At 38.0% G+C, this 22,985-nt stretch overlaps 1 protein-coding gene across 12 annotated transcripts in view; it reads left to right on the top strand.

The window, feature by feature from the left end:
• The first annotated feature begins 4,975 nt into the window (after positions 1-4,975).
• Positions 4,976-22,985, top strand: part of ACSL4 (acyl-CoA synthetase long chain family member 4) — a 124,285-nt gene continuing 106,275 nt past the window's right edge. For 3 of the 12 annotated variants that reach the window (XM_071213260.1, XM_071213258.1, XM_071213257.1), the window contains exon 1: positions 5,330-5,441. The gene's annotated coding sequence lies outside the window, so the exon portion shown is untranslated. Of the gene's footprint in view, positions 5,442-22,985 lie in introns of all 12 variants that reach the window. The other 9 variants (XM_004472925.5, XM_058291266.2, XM_004472926.5 and 6 more) reach the window with 9 other exon arrangements.

Genomic DNA, 22,985 nt, shown 5'->3' with positions numbered 1-22,985 from the left:
TTCCTCCCTTCAAGGGTCCTGCTTCTCCCTGGGTTCAAGTTTCCTTTCTTCCTGGGGTTTGCTTCTCTTTTTTCTGTGTGCTTACTTCCCAGGGCACCAGTTTAAGACTTCAGCATCAAACTCCAACATCAAAACTCCAACATTAAGAACCCCCAACTCTGTACTTTACCACACCTTTTACCTGTGAGTCCCCACCCACGAAGGGGTGGGGACTCAATGCCCTAATGACATGGCCCAATCAAAGCCCTAATTATAACTTAATCATGCCCAGGTACAGACCAGATTACAAACATAATCCAATATCTATTTTTTGGAACTCATAACCATATCAAACTGCCACAGAAGTCAATATCACATGAATACCAAAGCCAGATAAAGATATTATGAAAAAAGAAAATTACAGACTCATTTTATAATGAATATGGATGCAAAAATCCTCAATAAAATACTTTCTAATTGAATCCAACAACATATTAAAAGAATTATTCATCATGATCAAGTGGGTTTTATACCAGGCATGCAAGGGTGGTTCAAAACAAGGAAATCAATCAGCATAATACACCATATTACTAAATCAAAGAAAAAAATCACATGATTATATTGATTGGCACAGAAAAGGCCTTTCATAAAATACAGGATCTTTTCTGGATAAAAATACTACAAAAATAGGAATAAAGAAAACTTTCTCAACATAATGGCCATATATGAAAAACTCACAGCTAACATTGTACTCAATGGTGAAAGACTGAAAGCTTTCTCACTGAGATCAGGGAGAAGATAAGAATGCCCATTGTCACCACTGTTGTTCAATATAGTGCTAGAGGTCCTAGCTAGAGCAATCAGGTGAGAAAATAAAAAGGCATCTAAATTGGAAAGGGAAAGGCAAAACTTTCACTATGTGCATCTGCATATGATTTGCATCATAGCACTATTTGCAGATGATATGATCCTATATCTAAAAAGTCCTGAAAAATCTACAACAAAGCTGCTAGAGCAAATAAACATTCCAGTAGAGTGTCAGGATACAAGATCAATAGACAACAAAGGACAAATATTGCATGATCTTATAAATATGAACTAAATACGAAGAATAAATGCATGGAGTTAAAATCTAGAGCATGTTTTTGGAGATAAGAGCAGGTTTGAGAACTACTGATCTGTAATTTATGTAGAAGTCTTAATTAACTTGACTGTGAAAGTGTGGAAATGGATAGAGTAGATGGTAACACTTTATAGTGAGTAGCAACTGGTTTATAAATGGGATTGTGGCTGAAAAGGGTAGTCTGGGGAAGTAAATGTCAATTGAAAAAAAGTTCGAGTATAATTTAGGGACTGAATACACTGTGAATCCAGAGGTGGATGAGAATTGTGGTTGATGGTACAGATGCAAGAGTGTCCTCCTGTGAGCTAGAGTGGATGTATATCACTATTGCAGGGTGGTGGGAATGTACAGATGCATGGGAAAACTAAAATTGGTGTGACCTATGAACTGTGGTTAACAGCAATACTATAATATTCTTGCATCAAAGCCAAAGATGCACTGTTTTGATACTGGGGAGGGGGGGTATGGAAAAAGTGTGCCAAATACATGCTATGGACCTTAATTGGTGATAATAGTTTAATGATAATATCTCATAATCTGTAACAAATGTTCCACCACAGTGTGATGTGTTGATGAATGGGTGTTGTATGGGAATTCTACACACGTGCATGATTTGTAAATTCACAATCTCTGTAATAAGAATGTATTTAAAAAATAGGGTGGGTTGGGGAAAAAATACACCAAAATTAAGATATGGACTATAGTTAGTAATATTTTGATGATGCTCTTGCATAGTTTGTAACAAATGTATCACAATAATGCAAGGTGTTGGGGGAGGGGTGATGTATGGGATTCCTATATGTTACATTGTCAGTTCACAATCTTTACTATAAACTTTTTGTTTATATATGTTCATGTATAAATGGCATACTTCAATAAAAACATTTTAGTTAAAAGAAAGGAAAAAGAATGAGTTTAGTGAGAGAAAGTAAAATTGAGTTCCATTAAAATCCCACTGGGATTTTGATTTGGACTGTCCTGACTTTATTGATTAATTTGTGAAGTATTGAGTCTTTATCATACTGTGTCTTATCCAGTAGCATTATGTCTTTCTATTTGTTTTGGTCTTTCGATTAATCCTCAAACTTGTAAAATGTGCTGCAATATGTTTGTTTGAAAAGATAAAAGAATCGCTTCTCAAAAAATAACATTTAGTTCTAGCAACTATGTCTTTGATCATTTTTTAAAGGAGTGGCTTAGCTTATTATTTATGTTCACAGTGATATCTTCTGCCTAGGTTTCAGATTTTAGCAGTTGTTGAAACAAATTCGAAAACACTACTGAAGACAATATTTGGTCTGGTTAAGGGGTCTACAGAAAATAAGGTTTTGTTCATAACAAAACCTAACATAACTTGTCTATAGAAATATTATTATAAAGTTCTGCTGCTTGTGGTTGGAGGAAATTATTATTGTACAAACCTGTGAAGTCTGTTTAACACGCAAAGGCTTGCTATGCAGTCCCTGAAGAACAGTTGTTTTCTGCTCTTCCATAAATATCTAATGCCAAGAGCAACCCGGCTATCCATTTCAGCTTCTTGTTACAGGAGAGAAAAATGGGCTAGGTCTAAATATCAGTGCCTGCTAACAGAACACTCCTGTTAAATTCTATCTAGTGTTGAACAGTTTAATTTTCAGGCTTTCAGTACTTTCTTTGGTTGTATTTTCAATTTGTCAATTGTATTGTATATTCTCCTCTTTTCCATTGTCATGTGTTTATATACTCCATTTCTAATTGGACTGGTAGTTCTGGGTAGGTTTTAGTGAGGGAATCTGACATAGTGGAAATCACTCTGGTCTAAGGAGTCAGGAGCCTGTGGTAGGAATTCCAGGCTCTGTTGCTAGTTAGTTGTGTGACTAGATAAGCCGTTTAACCTGCATCTGTTTCTTCATCTGTACAACAGGGATACTAATCCCTTGTTTTCCTATAGTAAACAAAGGTGCAAATGGTCTCTCTAAAATGTTAAAGAGCTGGCCTGGGGAATGTTTTGCTCCTGGGTAGTAGTTCCAGAGGGTTTCTGATGACAAGAAATTAAACCGAGTTTGTTTTGACCTTGAAAAAGGAAAAAAGAAGCCGGAAATAGTGTGCATGCACTTTATTTTCTTTTTGTAGATGTAGTTCTTCTTTCCTCTTCATGCTCAGTGTGGCTAAATGTGAATGGAAAAGTGAGATATAGTAGTTAACAAAGGTAGCCAGAATTGTATGTTAATTCATAGTTTATGTGAAAAAGATCCTGAAAATTCAAGTGGTTTCTTGGTCTGATGAAGTATATCTGTATGTACATAAACAAACAAACAAACAGAAACTGATAGTTGCTTCATGCTCTAGCAATTTCTTTCCATTACACCTCATAAAGTTGAAGGAACTTCAGTAAACTGAGGAACTTCATTAAACGGAGAGCGCTGTATTCAGAGGAAATTACCTAATTGAAAAGGTTTGGGTTAAGACACTGATAGTACAGGAAACTAACAAAAGTATACTGAAATTACAAGTTGTTTTTAATCTCGGTCCAACAGACTGATGTATGTGCTACACTGGATCTGTATTGTGTCTAGTTTTAATTCCACAACTAGACACGAAGTTTGTTGAGGGCATGGATGGTCATCCCTTCAATTTCATTTGCATTACCCTACTACAGATGAAAGTACTCTATACACTGTAGGTACCCAGTACATTATAGCTGACAAAATAATTACTTATTTCTGGTATTACAGCAAGACCTCATAAAATATGACAATTAAACTTGTTTGAAGTTCTGAACTTTCTAGGTCAATCCTGAAAAAGGAAGTTACATGACTACCACAACAACATTTATAGACACATTATATACAAGTGGGCAGGTCCTGTTGGAAATTGGGCGAGAGATCCAACTTCAGGGTAGTACCACACAAGAGTTTAGCTATGTGCTTTTCAAACTGTGGGCCTCCAATCTCCTATTAATGTCACCTGGGATGTTTATTAAAAATTAAAATTTCTCAGTTCCAGTCAGATCTGAATCAAAATATCAGGGGGGTTCTGGCCCCAGCGACTCACATTTTAACAAGCACCCCAGATGATTGTGACACATACTAAAGTTCAAGGACTACTCTAGACTCTAATCTCAGGTAGATATATATGTTGTTGCTACCTTTGGCAATTCTTTGGGAAAATGGAAGACAGCAGATTATGAAATAAGGCAATAGAGATTTTTATAGAAAGTTAACAGAGTCTGAGGTAAAGTGACGTGAAATGTCCATTACTAGCAGGAAGAAGCGGCTAGTTCACCATTATGCAACAGGGAACTGGAAGAGTGTATTACTAGACCTTTTCTCGGTGATATATTCTTGGGAGTTTGTAGGGGCTAATTTACAATAATGTCGCTTTTTAAGTCCTGAGGCAGTTCGCTGCAATTTCATCTTTAACAGAACAATTTCTTGAATATCATGGGAACAGTATTTGGAGGACTGGTCCATAAGCAGCGATCAGGGGCAAGTAAGATGTCATAGTGCTGCTGTTACTTTTCCTTATAAATTGTGGGCTCTTCTGTCATTCCACCATCGTGAAAATGGAAAGCATAAAGTGAAAACCCTGCATTGTTGTGATATTTAATTAGTGGGAGGGAGCGGGGCTCTTAATGCAGCCAGAGGCAAGATAAATGGACGAGAAGCCTTAATTCAGTCTTCGAGGAGCAGGATGCCTTCAACCAAAGGAAGTTAAGATCTTTCTCTAAAGAACAGCGAGTCCAAAGATGAGTAGGTGTAAAGAGCAGCTGGAGGATAACCCGAGGGTAACTTTCATTCTGGGATGGAGTCCAGCCGCAGGTGTGGGCTTGGGCCGGTTTGGCACCTGACTGAAATTAGGTAGGCCCCAGGTCCTTCCGGAAACACCCTCACTAATGCTGCAATCAAGATCAACCCAGGCAGATGCAAACCCAAATCAACAAACGGCCGCGAGCGCGCGGGGAGCCGTTACCGGACTCAGCTCCACCGCAACGTCCCTCCCTTCCAGCTAGAAGCCCCCTCGGCCCCTTCTTTTCGGAGTGACGTCGCCGGGCGAGCCGGGACCTGCGCGTGGGTGGGCCGAGCTCTAAGCCGCCAGCGATTCGGCGGGCTCAGCCACACCACCGCGCGCCCCCGCTCCGCCCGCCCCTCCGGGCACGTCTTTTCCGGGCTCGCGCTGCACAGCGCCGGGCCCCGCCCCCGCCGCCCCCCGGGTGCGCGCGCGCTGCTGCGGCTTTTTCTCTGGCCTCGGCGCCGCTCCCCTACTTGCCTCAGCGCCAGCGGACACGCGGCTCGTTTCGCTAGCTTCCGAGGGCCAGGCACCAGCCGGTTGGGAGGACGAGGTGGGCACCGTCTACTCGGTGAGTAACCCCAGCTAGTGAGGCTGAGGCCCCGGCACCCTTGCCCTGTCGCATTCAACTGGTCTACGTCCCACACCTGAGAACGGAAGAGGTTGAGGGGGCATGGCCGGGTCCCGGAACCTACGCGCTTTCTTCTTAAGCCGCTCGCCTCATCCGGGCCCGGGAAGAGTCCCGAGGTCACCATATCATTTCCTTGACTGGAGTTGGGGGTCCTTGAGATCCGGCCTGCCTCTTCCTGATCTCACCTCCACCCAGAAACAGAAGTGATCATCCTGATCTGCTCTGCTTTGCCCTGACCTTCGAGAGGATCATGTCACTTGCCTTCGAGACCCCCCAACGACCTTTGGACACTCCTAGACCTCAACTCCATTTTGTTCCCTCCCAGTCGCTCTGTATCTGAGGGCTCTAGGGGTTCTCTCTGGTCCGAGAAGCATCCGCCCTTTCGAATTTGAGGGATGCGGTGGCTTCCGATCTCATCTTAGTTTCCGTACCTTTAGGTGTGTTAGAAAACGGTTGGATTCTAGCAGAAACATGTTCATGTTTTTTTCTGTTCTTTCTATGTACATCTCTGCCTTCAGTGGGTGCTGTATATTTAGTATTAGCTTTATTCACTTCCTCTTCCTCTCATTTGAGTGTCGGACAGAACTGTGGCTGATATGTATGGCACATAGAAAAATCTAGGAGAATATGATTCATTGTCTAACCCATCAAGGGGTTACATATTTTAAATAAGACGTCATTTCTCTTCTTCAGTCCAGCATCGCCTCCTTCATTTTTTTCACTCTCGAAATTAATTTGCCCTGTTCGCTCTTTACACCTTTTAAAAAGAAATCGACCATCTTTCTAAGAAACGACGGTGAGATGCAGAATAAAGGTTTTTAAGAGTCATTTGACATTAAAATGTATCCCTTTGAAAAAGTAAACTGTTTGCTTTATTGGTTAAATCATCGACCCTGTTTCCTTATATACAAAAATGAGAATTTTGGACTAGAGCACAACTGAGTTTCATTCTAGTGTTCAGATTCTAGGACTTTTAAATTCATGTTTAGTAACGTGTTGCTGCATAGCAGAGATTTCACCTGATTAAAAAGCCGTATTTCCGGATATTTGCTTGTCACTTTAAGTTATAAATGTTCTTGATACCTCAGGCAGCTGCAAGTGGAGAACAAGCCCGATTCAATTAAAATGCTGTCAATGAGCATATCAACTCAAGATGGTAATACTGTCTCCTTAAATTGTAAAATAGCTTATCGATTGAAGCTGCTAAAGTGTAAGATATATATGCTTCCTGTTAGAATTAACACCTTTCCTGCCGTTTATATCAGGGATGAAATATTAAAATGTTAATATAATTGCACCATAGAATAAAGTTTTTCAGGGTTCTGATATGAGAAGTAATTTAACACCTAAAAATCCTTGGAAGGTGTAATGCAACAATTAAAAGTTTATTTTGGAAAAAAACCCATATTTGGAAAAAACCCAAGTGATTCAGATTAAGATTTTTGTTCGTTTATTTTGGGTAGGGGTGGGTGAGTAGATAAAGGGGAGTCTTATTCCAATTCAGTGAGAAGAAAAATGAATTGGAGTTCTGGAGGGGCTCAGTTACCAGTCCCATCTCTCTCTTACTAGTTATATAACCTTGAAGAAGTAATTTTACCTCTCAGTTTTAGCATCTGTAAAATAAGTGTCTTGATGGTTGGGCAGAATGATTGCTAAACAACACCTCAATTAAATGCTATATTCTTATACTGATTTTATATATACATATATATGCATGTATGTATGTATATGCACACACCCATATTTTAAGGCTGTTATTATTCCTTAGAATAGTTGTTTAGAAAGTTTTCCTCAAATATCTACATAGACTGGTTTCAACCTAAGTATACATAATTCTTGGAAGCCTATAAATTAAGAAACAGTTTAGAAAAGTCAGGTATTGTTATAGTGTTAACTTTTGCTTGCAAGCAAAATGAAACGTGTATACACCACACTGTTTTTAACGTTCATGGCTTTTAGAACTTTGTAAGGGAATGTGTGCTGCCTTATATAACTGCAGTTGGGTAGGAACACGAGAATATGCACACATCTCATTCATCCACTGACTCATTCAACTTGTTCCTTCATCTGTGATTTATTTTGTGCCAAGTTCTTGGGATATGAAGATTAGAAGACAATCCCTACCTACAGGTTTATGGTCTGGAATGGTGGTGGTGGGGGTTTTGGAGAGACAAATGTATATACTGTTTATTTTTATTTAAAAAAATAAGTCGAATTGGGGATATATACAAAATCCTGGGGAGGGTAAGGCTCCATAGGGGAGGGGGGAAATGATTTCATTAATTGTAGACTGTAGATTCTCTTTTTGGTAATCTTTTCTTTCCTCCTTTTTTCTTTCTTGACTTTTTTTTTTTTAAGATTTATTATTTATTTCTCTCCCCTTCCCTCCCCTCCCCCCAAGTTGTCTGCTCTCTGTGTCCATTTTGCTGTGTTCTTCTGTGTCCGGTTTGTATTCTTATCAGTGGCACCGAGAATCTGTCTCTTTTTGTTGTGTCATCTTGCTGCATCAGCTCTCGGTGTGTGCAGCACCACTCCTGGGCAGGTTGCACTTTTTTCGCGCAGGGCGGCTCTGCTTACGGGGCACACTCCTTGTGCGTGGGGCTCCCCTACGCAGGGGACACCCCTGCATGGCATGGCACTCCTTGCTTGCATCAGCACTGTGTGTGGGCCAGCTCACCACAGGGTCAGGAGGCCCTGGGTTTGAACCCTGGACCTCCCATGTGGTAGGCGGGCACTCTATCAGTTGAACCAAATCCACTTCCCTTCCTTGAGTTTCAGTTGCTGAGCCTTAAAGCAAAAATAAATGCTTTATTTTTCTACTCCTGCCATTGGCTGGTCTTACATACTTTTTTTCCTTTCCTTCTGTTTTAACTTTTATTTTGAGATAATTACATATTATAGTTTCCCTCAGTGGTAACATCTTGCATAACTATAGTACAATACCACAACTAGGAAATTGAAATTGATATAATCCCTCTACCTTATTCAGATTTCACCAGTTTTACATGCACTCATTTGCATGTGTATTTAGTTCTGTGCCATTTTATCACATGTTGATTCATGTGACTACTGCCACAGTCAAGTTACAGAACAGCTCCATCACTGCAGGATTCCCTCAAGCTGCCCTTTCATAGCCACACCCATCTCTTTCCTTCCCTGACTGCTGTTAACCACTTAATCTCATCCTCTATCTCTATAATTTTGTAATTTCAAGAATGCTATAAAAATAGAATCATACAGTATATAACCTTTTGATATTGGCTTTTTATCACTAAGGATAATTCCACTGGAGATTCATATAAGTTGCTGTATATATCAGTAGTTTTTTTTTTTTTTGCTTTGTTTTTATTGCTGAGTAATATTACATAGTATGGCTATAGCACTGTTTGTTTAACCATTCACCCATTGAAGGGCATCTGGGCAGTTTCCAGTTTTTGGTTATTCCAAGTAAAGTTGCTATGAAGTGGTATACAGGTTTTGTGCAGACCTGTTTTCATTTCTCTGGAATAAATGCTTAGGAGTGCAGTTGCTAGGTTGTATGGTGGTTCCATGTTTAGTTTTGTAAGGAATTGCCAGACTTTTCCAGGGTGGATGAGTCATTTTATATTCCCACCAATATGTAAGTAAACCAGCTTTTCTTTATTCTCGCTAGCATTTGGTCTTGTCACTTTAAAACAAATTTTTAGCCTTTCTCATATTTGTGCAGTGATATCTCATTGTAGTTTTAATTTGCATTTTCCTGATAGCTAAAGATATTGAACATTTTTTCATGTGCTTATTTACCATCTGTATATCCTCGGTGAAACGTGGATTCATATCTTTTGCCCATCTCCTGATTGGTCTGTTGGCTTTTTTTATTGTTGCGTTTTAAGGGATCTTTATATAGTCTAGATGCTAGCCCTTTGTCTGATGTATGGTTTACAAACATTTCTCCCAGTCTGTAGCTTGTTTTTTCATCCTTTACATGGGGCCTTTTAAAGAGTGAAAGTTTTTAATTTTGATGAAGTCTAATATATCAGTTTTGTGTGTGTCATTTATGTACTGTGCTTTTGGTGTCAAGGTGTCTTATGTACTTGAGTTTATTGTTTTTATTCCTTTATGTTTTGATTAACATCCAGTATATCTGTAGGCAGTGTGAATATCCTTCACAGAAACATTTTCTTTTTCAATAATCCTGGACTTCAAAATGTGTTCTGTGAACAAGTAGCCTTGATGGCTTAGAATGTGTGCTTTAACTACATTAAAATGGCTGCCATCCTTATTGCCTTTAAAATGGAATGTCTGTTTTACCAGGCTGTCAAGATGAAGCATTAAAATTAATATTTTAAAATTAAATATGCACAATGTGCCAAGGAAGTTTTTGGTTTCACTTTCTAAATTAAAAATATTTTGTCAAAACTGCATAGTTTTTAAAAAATCAGGTTTTATGGTCAGCAATCTGAGGTCCAAATGTGTATTCTCACTTAAGTGTACTTTGAAAGTCTGTTTCTGCGTTGAGTAGTGATGTTATGAATCATGACCATGTATTTAGGGGGTTTTTTTACTACTCATGTTGATTGTCAGAATAATGGGTGAAAGATTGTTGAATTTGACTCTTTTGTTGGCCTGTTTTCCTTTTTCACTAGCTATTTTCATGTTCATTTTAACCATCTTTTAAAATAAACATTAGCCTTAAAGTGATTTTACAGTCTTATATTTTAAAAACATATATTTTCATCATGAGAAGAACTTATAGAAAAAGTTTAGTGATTGAATTTGAGAGTACTCATTTCTGTAAGATGGCACTGAAATTGTTTCTGGTTCCTTCAGTGTCATCATATTTACTCAAATAAGTGTATAGGTTAATGGGTTCCTGTTTGGAAAATATGAATCATTTGTATAAGGCAGGGAGGGGCAAGGATCAGCAAAATACTCCTTTGGGCCAAATCCCACCTACCACTTGTTTTTGTAAATAAAGTTTTATTGGAACACAGCCACGCCCATTCTTTTATATATTTTCTATGGCTGTTTTCATATCATAGGTCAGAGTTGACTCAATGCAGTAGATACCTTATGGTCTGCAATGCCTGTTTATTATCTGGCCCTTCACAGAATAAAAGTTTGCCCTGATGTAAGGCAGCCTTATAATTGATTGGATTTCTGTGTTATAAAGGAAATTTAACAAATTTTACCTTGACTTTTAGTACCTTTTAGTGACATTGCCATGAGAAATTGTATTGTGGACTAGTACATGCATGTTCTTGTCTAAGTCATTCATTCAGCAGTGTCTACAAGACACATTGTACCTTAGTAGTATTAAGGACTGGATGGAGAGTTGGGAGGGTTGACTTTATTATGTTGCGAAGTATGGATTATTTCAATGTGAATGTAAATTTACATTGTGCTGTAATGAGATTCAGAAAGAGGCCTGTGCAGTTGTGATGACAGCTCTTTGGAGATACCATTGTGAGCCAGAGTGGTAATGAGAGCCAGTCATGGTAGCATTATTGCTTCTGCTCTCGGGACTGCTGTGCAATCTTTAAACTCATAGGATGCCAGGTACCCCTTTCTAAAGTTAAAAGCCTTTGGAAGCAGAGAGTGGTGTGGTATGATCCTATCAAGTTGGACCTAAACATGTTGCTTTATTAGTTTGTTTGCACAGCTTCTTTCTTTGTAAGTTAGAGGTTGATGCTTTGGTTATTTTAAATGCCCTAAGTATGATGTTTAAAAATTGACATTGAGTTAGGAAATTAGGCTATCCATTTGGAAAGAACTGGATCTCCACCTCATGTCATAAACAAAAATAAATTCTGGGTGTATATTAAAAATGTAAATATATATTTTTAAAAAGTAGGAAACATAAGATACCATAATAAATTTATATGACATAGTAAAGTGTCAGACTGGGTGTGGGATAGCTTCTGTATATGCAGTAGAAACTTTGACTTCCACTCAACTGACTCACTTGTGTAAAAGATGTCCATTTCCTTAGTAAAATGTATTGTGCACCAAACACTTGCTATTTGTAAGTTGTTCTTGAGTATGTCTGTCTTTGTGTACATACTCGTAGAGGTTTTGTTTTTATTACTAAACTTGTAAATGCTGGTTGTACTTGTTTTTATAAATATTAATTTATCTTAATATTTTGTAACATGATAAAATATGAGTAGAGGAAATGGAGTCCTTCTCTATTGAAAATTTGCAGATGAAATAATAAGATGTCTATGATTTGGTTCAAAATAGCATGAGGAAGGTAGGGTTGGGAAGCAGGCAGGGATACCACAGAAACAAAATTCAGTATGTGTGGACTGTTTGTGAAGCTGGGTGATTAGTGTGTTAGATTCACTGTAACAAAGCAAAATGAATGTTTATGAAAGAGTTGATGAAAGTAAGTTACTTAAATTTGATGACCTGATTAGGCGTGGGTAAGACAACTGTAAAGTTTCTTTTAAGTTCTCTTACACTTTGAAGGTCTAACCTAAGAATTCTGAACTGAAATTTAAATTTAAAATTTAAATTCTAAATTTAAAATTTAAGTTCTAAACTTTAAATTTAAACTAATTTCTTTATAGTCAGTGGTAATGGAGTCAAAGAAAAAATCTTGGCCTTATATCAAAAGATTGGTGAATGAAATACAAGATACGGACTGTAGTTTGTAATAATAATTTGATAATGCTCTTTCATCATTTGTAACAAATGTTCCACAACAACGCAAAGTAGTGTTGGTAGGGTGATGTATAGGAGCCCTGTATGATGTTATGTATGTTTGTTTTGTAAGTTAGCAACTTATACTATACAATTATTGTTTACGTATGTTCATGTACGTATGATATGCTTCAATAGATTTTTTAAAATGAAAAAAAGAATGTTAAACCAATATAAGCACAGTCAGTTTTAAAGGAAATTCCAAGCCCAGACAATTCTTGCTAATTATGTTATAGTTATTGTTGTGCTTCAAATGCCACAATTGTAATATCAGGGAGTATGATAAACTCTCCTGTTCAATGTATAAAAATAAAATAATCCCGATTAAAAAAACCCAAAAGATTGGTGAATGAGTGTACTTTAAAGAATTGAAAATAAAATGTTTATCGTGCATACATTTTTTATGATTTTTCACTTTAATTGGCCTTTTCAATTAGTCAACAAACCGTTTCAAATCACATTAAATAAAAGAGCTTCTACTATATAACAAAGAGTTGATATCTGTAATGTGTAAAGAGCTCCTGAAAATTAATAAGAAAAGTCTTGAATTAGGAAAAGTGGCAAAGAATTATGAATTGACATTTCCGGGAAAAAGAAATACAATTGACTAATAAACATGAAAAGATGCCCGAGATGACTCTAGTATAGTCAGGGAAATGCAAATCATTTCTCACCCAATATATTGGCAAATCTAAGTATTTATAATATCCACTGTTAGCAAAAAAATGGGCACTCATGCACTATTAATAAGTGTGTAAATAACTATAACTTTTTGATAAATACCCACCTCCTCTCAGTTTTAAATGTGCTTATGTTTTGGTTGACCCACTAAATGTATTAGTTAAATATCTTAGGGAAATATATGCACATGTATATAAAGATGTATACAAGGTTTCACTGCAGCATTGTTTATAATAGTGAAAAATTGGCAGCAGCCTAAATGTCCATCAGTAGGGGAACCATTTAAATAATAGACCATGCTCTGAAATACCATGGAGCTATTAAAGAAAAGAAAAAAATCTCAGAGAAACCAATATATACTAACATATGAGTTCTAAAGTACATTGTTAAGTAGAAGAGGGGGAGGGATCAGAACAACATAACCATTATTCCATGTACTGAAAAAACAGAACTTTACCATGTATATGGATGATACAAAAAGGTCTAATTTACACATATCAACAGTAGTTATCTCTTGGAGAGTATGGGCTATGATGTGGACCATTGACCATGAGGTGCAGCAGTGCTCAGAGCTATATTCACCAAGTGCAGTGAATGTCTCATGATGATTGAGGAGGAGGTTGTTATGGGGGGAGGAGTGGGATGAGATGGTATATGGGAACCTCATATTTTTTGAATGTAACATTAAAAAAATAAAGAAAAAAAAGAGTAGTTATCTCTAGAGGAAAAGAGTGGTTTTAGAGGAAGGGAGTGTAGGGATGCTTTTACATTTTACCCTATATAATTCTGTAGTATATCTTAAAATTTATAATTACTCTTCTGATTGTGCAGAGTAGTAAAAGAAAATATTTGCTCACTGAAGGATATTAAAATAAGATTCCTTCACTGTGCATTATACAGCGGCACTGTGCTAGAAATCTAGTGACTTATGCTTAGTGAGCACTCAGGTTCAGGGTTTAAAAAAATTTTTCCCCCTTTGTTGAAGTACCGTTTGTATTTTCTAAATTTTCTACACTGAAATTATAAGTATGAAGAATAAAAGCACCATAATCCCATACCCAGAGAGATTCATTGTCAACCTTTTAGTATATATGCTTTGTGCATGTTTGCATGCACATGTATACGCACATAAGTATATCTTCTTTAAAAATGGGATCTTGCTGTACATACTGATTTGTAACTTGCTTCTTTTAGCTTAACACTATATTGTGGACATATTTTTCAGTCCATAACGCTGAATAAATGAAAAATACATCTGATGGGAAAAGAACAACCCTATGCCATGAAAATAGTGTTCTACCAAAGTAAATGGGGGGTAAGAGAGGAGTTTCTTGAGAGTACACAAGGATGGATATAAAACATGTAATATTACACCATAACATATAGGAGATGACAGACTGATAATGTAAACCATAATGTAAAACATAGGATAACTAAAAATGTAAAGAACTGTGTATCCTAAAGTATGCACCATAATGTAAACACAGATGTCACCTTGTTAGAAAGCTAATGTCTCAGACTCTGTACATCACTTTAAGTAAATATGATATGAATAGGGCGTAAGAGTATCACTGTGGAAGGGAAAAGGTTTTCTGGTGGATGTGTGGGAGTGCTGTATATTATATATATACATTGCTGTGGTCTAGGACTCCTGTGAAGAAAAGCTGAATAATTAGGGGGGGGGGGGGGGGAAAAGAAAAAAATAGGATGTGGAATTTTTTCAAGTCAACATTCTTTATCTAAGTTCTTTATCTAACTTTATCCAAGTTCTTTATCTATCCTTTAAACTCATCGCTATATGCCATTCCCTAGTAAGGGACCATGACATTATATTGGGCTTCAAATTTCGGGGAGTTCTGGATCACAGAGTGTTTCAACAATGGCAATGGAGGGATACTGGTATGGGATACCAATGACAGGTGATATATGACTGACAGGGAGCTGTACAGAACATATGTCCAGGGTGCATGGTAATGTTTGGATATACTCATAGTGGCAACAATTAAAAACCACAGTAGGGGGGGTACTGGGTTCCTGGCCAGTGGTGCTCTGTCGTGGTCCCTAGGGGAGCAGCGACAGTCTCCCAGGTACAGTGGTGGGGACCGGGAGGGAGTGAGGGTTCAACAGTGAGCCCCTGATGCTAATGACTATGCTTGTGAGCTGATAAACCCAAAATAAGAACAAGGCCTAGAGCAACTTTGTGCCTGGGAATTTCCTTCTGTCAGCCTTCATGTTACTCAAATGTGGCCAGTCTCGAAGCCAAACTCAGCATGTAAATGCAATGCCTTCCCCCCAGCGTGGGACATGACACCCGGGGATGAGCCTCCCTGGCAACGAGGGACCACTATCAACTACCAACTGATGATGCAACTGGAAAATGACCTTATACGGAAGGTTCAATGCGGATCAGCAGAATATCCATGTCTACATAAAATACCATGACTTTAAAATGCTGTTTGACCTAAAGTAAGGGGGAAATGGAAAGGAGAAATGAGTTTATATGGCTACGAGTTTCTAAAAAAGAGTCTGGAGGCTGGCAGAAGGTTTGCCCTCATGCACAACTGAGCAGAGTCAGAGAGACAGATAAAGCAGATACAACCCCCAGATATTGGTTCCTTTGAGGGCTAAAGAGACCCATGGGAGTTATGGTCATGGCCGATGGGGTTAACTACCAGGGCAGATGGCCCCTCTTTGGAAATGGTGTTTATGTGTGATGAATCTGGACTCAGATGGGATCTCCCTTCATAAGACTTTCATGCTAATGTGCTGGAGGTGCAGTTAATGTTGGGGTTTAAGATATATTTAGGGGATTTGAATCTCTGGACTGACAATGTGATAGCCAGATCCTGAGCCTCAACAGACTCCAGCACCTACAATCTGATTTATTGGACTTACCACACTCAGCTAAGATGGAGGTGAAGAAGGACAACCACCACACCATGGAGCCTAGAGTGATTACAACTGAAAATGGGAGGATTGCATCCAGCATCCAGGTGGAATCTGAGCCTCCTCTTGACATAAAGGTGCAATGGACACAACCAATCCAGTGTCCACATAGAAGAGGTGGCATTGGATTGGGAAAAGTGGACATAATGGACAAAGGGTATGGGGAAAGGCAGGAAGAGATGAGAGGTGGAGGCGTCTTCGGGACATGGAGCTGCCCTGGATGGTGCTTCAGAGGTAATCACCGGACATTGTAAATCCTCACAGGGCCTACATGATGGAATAGAGGAGAGTATGGGCCATGATGTGAACCAATGTATATGAGGTGCAGAGGTGCCCAAAGATGTACTTACCAAATCCAATGGATGTGTCATGATGATGGGAACGAGTGTTGTTGGGGGGGGGGAGAGGGGGGGTGGGGGGGTGGGGTTGAATGGGACCTCACATATATATTTTTAATGTAATATTATTACAAAGTCAATAAAAAATAAAAAAATTAAAAAAAAAAAAAAAAGAAAATAGTGTTCTAGTTAAAATAACTGGTTTCTAGGACAAATTGTAATCTTAAAAAAGGATCATGTTCATCAAAAGTAAATAACCAAGGAATCTTTAAGTCCTCAATACTGAACCGGTTCAGTTCGGTTTTGAATTTAACTATGAGCACATTATTTAAATTATAGTTACTAATGATGATATGTAAGTACAATGCATTAAAATATCATTACGAATCTTTTATGGTAGGAGTTTGGATTTAATGAAGATTTTAAAAAACTAACCCCAAGCAGTTATTTTTGTTCAAAGAAAAACCAATTGCTCTGGTTGGTTTTTAGTAAAGGTTTGGGAGTGGTTGTACTATTTTAACACTTAGAAAAGTAGAGAAACTCTGAACATCTGTAGCAACATAAATTTTGGTCTTTGGTATCTTAGTCTACAGTTTATGCAATTGAATATTCTGAAAACTGTGATGGAGGACCAAGTTTGATTTGGGCTAGTATGTATGCTCCTTTCTTATATCACTGGAAGCATTTATTAAGCAGCTCCACTGAAGACTCATTATTAACTTCCTCTGGGTATATGACATGAGACTTAAAAGTAAAAGTACCTTACTTTGTGCTGAAGACTGATATCTAAGTCATTTTCCCTGAATCCCATAGTGTAGTGAAAAAAAATTTGACCTTATAGAGAGTGGTTTTAATGTAAGAGTCTATCTAGTTCAGGGATTTTTTAACAAGGGGTCCGTGAGCTTGAATTGAAATTAAAAAAAAAAAATTTTTTTTGTGGGGACATCTTAGTGCTATTGTAGAATTTGAGAGAGGTTCAATTATTTGGGTATAGAAAGGCCAGGACTCAGGAATGATTTTGACAAGGAAAAATGATTAATTGACAGCAGGCCGGACGGGAGCTTTGTTTTAAGCCCCAGCCCGGAACAAGATTTTCCAGTTCCTTTTTTACAGAGAGGAAAGGCCAAATGGTCCTTTTGTTTTGGTTTTCAATAGGCTTGAATTAGCATATATCTTCCACATCCTAGGTAAGCTTTTAGCATGGACTTCATACATTTTAGATAAGCAAGCTTTTAGCACATTTGGTTTGCATTTCTCTGAATATTTAAAGTTTATAGAGTTTGCATTGTTAAACTGTTTCCTGGGACTGGAGTCATTGCCATGGTTACCAAGGGCAGGGCGGCAGCCTCTCACCATCCCATAACCAGAAGTCAGGACAGACAGCTTAGGTTAAGGTTATCTCCGAAGAGACAAAGAGCCTCCCACCCATAGCCCAAATCAGTGCAAGTGTGATATATTTATTAAATAATACGCAGTATAGTGTGGACTTTGTAAGGGGTCTGTGGTTTTCTCCTGACTGGCAAAGGGGTCCATGGAACAAAAAAGGTTAAGAACCCCTGGCCTAGTGTTATTTGCCCATGTTTTTGTTATGGTAAGTGAAGGAATCCCTGTCCTCCAAGACTGTGCATCTTTGACCTTTTGGGAATTGATTTAACACCACTGTAATTTTCTGTCTCATAGGTGCTGTCAAGTTAGCAAGTGTTATAGGTGAGACAGGACAGAGGTTCCCTATTTCTCATGTGATGAATGAGAGAGGCATGTGAGATTGGAATATTAGAAGAGTGTTGAAAATGTTAATGATGGATTCTAGTGGTGGTTAAACGATGAATGCAGTGGGGAGGCAGGGTAAAATGCCTGTTTTCTCTTAGGTGTTTCTGTTTTTAAATTTTTTGTGTGTGCTTAAAGTATTTTAATATTATAAAAAAGTAGTGATAGGATTTTTGTTTTTTTGGTAACATCAATTTTATTGATACATAGTAATAAAGCATAAATTCATCCAAAGTGTACATTCAGTCGTATTCAGTATAATCACATAGTTAGTTGTGCATTTATCACTTCAATCATTTTTACAGTATTTTCGTTTTTCTAATAATGATAATAAAATACAAATTGTATCACCTCTCAACCTCTTTATGCTTCTCCTGCTGTACATAGCTGCTATTCTGTTTCCATCTCTATAGCTTATTTGTATTTATATTTTGTAAAAACAGTCTTATATATGCAATAAGTGCATATATCAGGTACTCCCCTCGGGATACCCGAGCCATCCAAGAAAACCTGGGGAAATGGGCAGAGCTGGTATGATGAGATGGTGATCAGCCATTTTGTTCAGCATATGTTAATCGTTGTTTCTCTAATGAACTAAAAGTTGAAAGCTTTCCTCAGATAGGAAGCAGGAAATTAGATTTCAAGTAAATAAGCTTAAAATTCAGCTGTGACTTTGAAAGGAAGAGGAGAACAAGCATTAATATCATATGGGATGAATCCAAGTAAAAGATGCTATGTTTCACATGACCACTGAAAATACTAGGTTGAGGAAATAGCTTAAAAGAATCGTTGAGGTACTTCAAGGAAGATGGCAGATAGGGAGCTCCAGGACACAGTCCTTCCATAACAACAACTATTAAACAGGCAAGAACTGTCTGAAAAAAAAAAAATTGGAAACTCCAGAGGCTAGAACACCATACATCATCCAGGGAAAAGCAGTTGGAAGAAGCTGATAAATTATGGTAAAGAACTGTAAATTACTCTCTCTGTTCTGCTGCTACCAGTGCCCATCCCCCACTCTGCAGTAGGCTGCTGCGGGGTCCTGTCCGTGGCTGGTGGCTGGTGAGAGAAAAGGATGTAAAATTCCTCTTCCCCAAGAACAGTGGTGTGTGTGGCTGATCGCTGATCATGGCTTTTGATTGGCCAATTTGGAATACTGGGTCCTGGCTTTGAGGGCAGCTATGGTTTCAGCCCATCCCGACATAGGCCTTGGCAGCAGTTGTTTCAACCCTTCCCAGACAGGGGCAGAAGCGGTGGAGAGTTAAAACGGCTGCAGGGGAAAGTTAGCTGAAGGGTTGCATTTGCTAGGCAGGCTATGAAAGCACGGCTTTAGGGAGTCATTGGAGAAGTTTTGGGCCCCATTCCTGACCCCTTCCACAGGGCACTTTGTAGCTGGTCTGCGTCCCCTTTGTGGGTCTTAAGATACCAGAAGAAAACTACACACTAATGTCTCTTATTAATATGGATGCAAAAATCCTCAGCAAAATTCTAGCAAACCCTATATAACAGCATATTAAAAGAATTATATACCATGATTAAGTTGGGTTTATCCATGGTATCCATGGTTGGATCAACATAAGAAAAGCAATTAATGTAATATACCACATTAACAGAACGAATAAAAAAGCCACATGATTATATCAATTGATGCAAAAATAAAAATCATTTGACAAGGTACAGCACTCTTTCTTGATAAAAACACTTAGAACACAAGGAGCACAAGGAAACTTCTTCAAGACTATAAAGGGCATATGTGAAAAGCTCAGTGCTAACACCCTACTTAATGGTGAAAGACTGAAAGCTTTCCCTCTAAGATCAGGAACAAGACAAGGATGCCCAGTGTCACCATTCTTATTAACATTGTACTGGAAGTTCTTGCCGGAGCAGTTAGACAAGAAAAAGAAACAAAAGGCATCCAAATTGGAAAGGAAGAAATGAAACTTTCCCTATTTGAAGATGATATGATCCTATATACAGAAAATTCTGAAAAATCCACAATAAAGCTCCTAGAGCTAATAAATGAATTTGCAAAGTGAAGGGGTCCATTCAACACCAAAAATCAGTAGTGTTTCCATATGTAAGTGATGAATAATCCAAAGAAAACATAAACAAATTCCATTCACAATAGCAACTGAAAGATTCAGGTATCTAGGAATAAATCTAACCAAGGATGTAAAAGACTGGTATAAAGAAAACTATAAAAACTTGCTAAAAGAAATCAAATCCTAAATAAATGGAAGGATATTTCGTGTTCATGAGTTGCAAGACTAAATATTATTAAGATGTCACTACTTCCCAAAGCAAAAGCAATTTATAGATTCAGTGTGATCTCAATCAAAATTCCAACAACCCTCTTTGCAGAAATGGAAATGCCAGTCATTAAATTTATATGGAAGGGTAAGGGGCTCTGAATAACTAAAGCCATCTTGTAATAGAAGAATGAAGTTGGAGGATTCACACTTCCCAATCTTAAAACTTATTACAAAGTCACAGTAATGAAAACAGCATGGTACTTGCATAAGGACAGACATGTAGACCAATGGAATAGAATTGAGAGCTGAGAAATCAACCTTCACATATATGGCCACTGATTTTTGAGAGGGTGACAAAGATCACGTAATTGGTTGAGAATAGTCTCTTCAAAAAGTGGTGCTGGGAAAACTAGATTTCCGTTTGCAAGAAAAAGGAGGAGGACCTGTACGTCACACCATATACAAAAGTCAAGACAAAATGGATCAAAGATCAAAATATAAGAGCTAAAACTATCAAACTATGAGAATAAAACATAAGGAAGCATCTTTAGGACCTTGTGTTAAGCAATGGTTTCTTAGACTTTACACACAGAGTTTAAGCAAGAAAAGAAAAAATAGATAAATTGAATCTCATAAAAATAAAAAAAACAAAACCTTTGTTCTCAAAGGACTTTATCATAAAAGTAAAAGGACAATCTACGTGATTGGAGAAAATATTTGGAAACCACTTATCTCATAAAGGTTTAATATCTGGTATATAAAAAGAAATCCTTCAACTTAACAACAAGATGACAGGCCAATTGAAAAATGGGCCAAAGACATGAACAGACATCTCTCCTAAGAAAATATGCAAGTGGTTGGAAAGCACATGAAAAGATGCTCAACATCATTAGGCATCAGGGAAAGGCAAATCAAAACCACCTTGAGCTACCTTTCACACCCATTATAATGGCTGCTATTTTAAAAATGGAAAATAATGAGTTTGGAGCGGATACGGAGAAATAGGAACTCATTCATTGCTTGAGACTGTGTGAGATGGTACAGCTGCTGTGGAAGGCAGTGTGGCGGTTCCTCAGAAAGCTAAATATAGAACTACTATGCAATTTGGCAATTCCACTACTAGGCATATACCCAAAAGAATTGAAAGCAGGAGCTTGAGCATATATCTGCACACTGCTGTTCATAGCAGCATTATTCACAATTGCCAAAAGATAAGAGGATTCCACATGTCTGTCACCCAACAAAGGGATAAACATAGTATATACACACAGTGGAATATTATCCAGCTGTAAAAGGGAAATTCTGATATATACGACAGTATGGATGAACCTTGAAGGCATCATATTGAGTTAAATAAGCCAGACATTAAAGGGCAAATATTGTATGATCTCACAGATTTGAAGCAATTAGGTTAAGCAGGGAAGTGGATGTGGCTCAAGCGATTGGGCTCCCGTCTACCATAGGGAGGTGCAGAGTTTGATTCCCAGACCTCCTGGTAAAGGCAAGCTGTTCTGAGTGGTTCACTGGCCCATGTGGATTACTGGCCTGTGCAGGAGTGCAGGCCTGTGTGGAGAGCTGGCGCAGCAAGATGATGCAAGAAAAAGAGACACAGAGGAGAGACAATAAGAGATGCAGCAGACCAGGGAGCTGAAGTGGCACAAGAGATTGAGCGCCTCTCTCCCACTCTGGAAGGTCCCAGCATTGGTTCCCGGTGCTGCTTAAAGAGAAGACAAGCAGACATAGAAGAACACACAGTGAATGGTCAAAGAGCAAACAACCGGTGGTAGTGGTGGTGGTGGGGGCGGTAAATAAATAAATCTTAAAAAAAAAAAAAAAAGCAACACAAAGTTGTAGGTTACCAGGGGACAGGGTGGGGATAGAGAATGGGAAGTTATGGCTTAAAATATACAGAGTCCCTATTTGGAATGATGGAAATTTTATTGTAAGGAATGGTGGTGATGGTAGCACAACATTATGAATGCAATTAACTATTGAAATATATATATCTGAATATGATTAAAAGGGGAAATGTTAGATTATATGTATGGTAACAGAATAAAATTTTAAAAAAACACCCATGAAACTACACTACACAAACATGGAACCCTAAGTTAAACCATGGACTTGAATAGAACAGTTATTAAAATGTGATGACATCAGTTTTAACAAGTGTTCCACTCCAGTACAAGATAGTGGGGGTGGGGTTGTTTATGGGAATCATTTATGCATGATTGTTCTATAAACCCACTTCTCTAGTTAAAAAAAAAATTAAAATAAGAATCATTTAAAAATCCTAACTTTACCGAAGGGTAAAACTTAGAATTTGGCAGAACTAGCCTAACCATTGACAGATGAATATGTTTCAGACAAAAGGGCAGAAGAGAGAAAATCAGGCCAGGTATAATGCTTTTCCTATACCTGGAACCACAGAAACCTTCAGGATTTGGTCAAAGTTCAATTTTGAGGATAGCCTAGGATGGTTTAAAGTCTGTGGAGGAATATTTGGGGTTCAGAAAATATCAGGAACCAAGGCTAGACCCAAAAGGCTTTGGACAACATTGGGGTCCCTTCTTTGCCCTTGTGATTCCTTATAGGAGTAGATTTTATGAAGCAAATATTTACTGTAACCTGGAAACTAGAAACGGCTGGGTTCAAACCCACTGATAGAGAACTCCATGTTGGTGAATTATTATAGCAACTTGCAGATGGGCAGCCATCTAGTGTTTCTTTCTCTGAATAGAAATAAATTTTAGCGTTAGCATATTCATTCAAATACAGTTATATGTTACACATTTTTAAGAAAATGACTGAATTGC

The sequence above is a fragment of the Dasypus novemcinctus genome, chromosome X (genome assembly GCF_030445035.2).
Source record: "Dasypus novemcinctus isolate mDasNov1 chromosome X, mDasNov1.1.hap2, whole genome shotgun sequence".
NCBI classification, from domain to species: Eukaryota; Metazoa; Chordata; class Mammalia; order Cingulata; family Dasypodidae; genus Dasypus; species Dasypus novemcinctus.
The sequence above is the reverse complement of the archived record's forward strand: the minus strand, read 5'-3'. Positions and strand labels throughout refer to the sequence as shown.